Here is a 1017-nt window from a genome sequence, read left to right as displayed (position 1 = left end):
CCCTGAGCCCAACCTGTGAACCTCTCTCTCCTTTTCTCTAGCCAGGCTTTCTTTCCAACTGATCTTATTCAGTCCTTGGACTTTAAAGAGCAGACTTCTCTGCATTCCAGACGTGCATATGCAATTGCCTACTCAGTGCCTCCCTTTTGCGTCTTAAAGGAAACTCAGACTTAACATGAGAATCTGAATTCCTGATCCTTTCCTTCTGTCCCACAGACCTACTTTACCCAGTTTCCCTTGTCTCTGGGAAGGGAGAGTCTCTGGGAAGGCCCTGTCCAGTTTCTTGGGCCAAAATACCTGGAGTTGTCCTTGATGACCCAGCCCCCAGACATCTACTCTGTCGGTAAATGCTAATGCTTCTGCCTTCAAATTATATCTAGGGGCCAGTGCTCATCACCATCTTCCTAGGTCTTCCTTAACTCAAGCCTCATAGTTCATCTCTGCCCTGGCTTATTGCACTAAGCTGTTTCCTGATCTTCCTGCTGTAACTTTCTTCATGTATTCTCAACACAGCAACCAGAGTGTAAGCCAGATCATGTCACTCTCAATCAATACCCTTCAGGTTCTCCCTGTCTCATTCAGGGTAAAGGCCAGAGTCCTCACAATGGCCGACATGGTCCTATGTGACCTGGTCTTCTATTACCTTCTGAGCTCACCTCCTACCACTCTCTTCCTTGCTCGCTGCTCCGGCCACATTGTATTCTCCTTGCTGTTTTTGAACATGCCACACATACTCCTGCTTCCAGACCTTTGCCGTAGCATTTCCCTCAGTCTGGAGAGCTTTCTCCAGACACCCACATGGCTCTTTCCCAGCCCCCTGCCCAAGTTTTTGCTCAGATCCTGCTGCCTTCTCCTTGAGGCTATTCCTAACTGCCCACATAAACATTGCACACACACCTCCCTCCCCCCACCCCGCACTCCCTCCCCCTTCTTTGTTTGTTGTCTGCCTCCCTGAGTAGGATGTAAGCCCAAGGGCAGGGATGTTTGTTCAGTGTGTTTACTATGATGGTATTCACA

The sequence above is a fragment of the Hyaena hyaena genome, unplaced genomic scaffold, assembly GCF_003009895.1.
Source record: "Hyaena hyaena isolate Hyena2069 unplaced genomic scaffold, ASM300989v1 scaffold_1669, whole genome shotgun sequence".
Taxonomy (NCBI): Eukaryota; Metazoa; Chordata; class Mammalia; order Carnivora; family Hyaenidae; genus Hyaena; species Hyaena hyaena.
Note: the sequence above shows the minus strand (reverse complement) of the source record.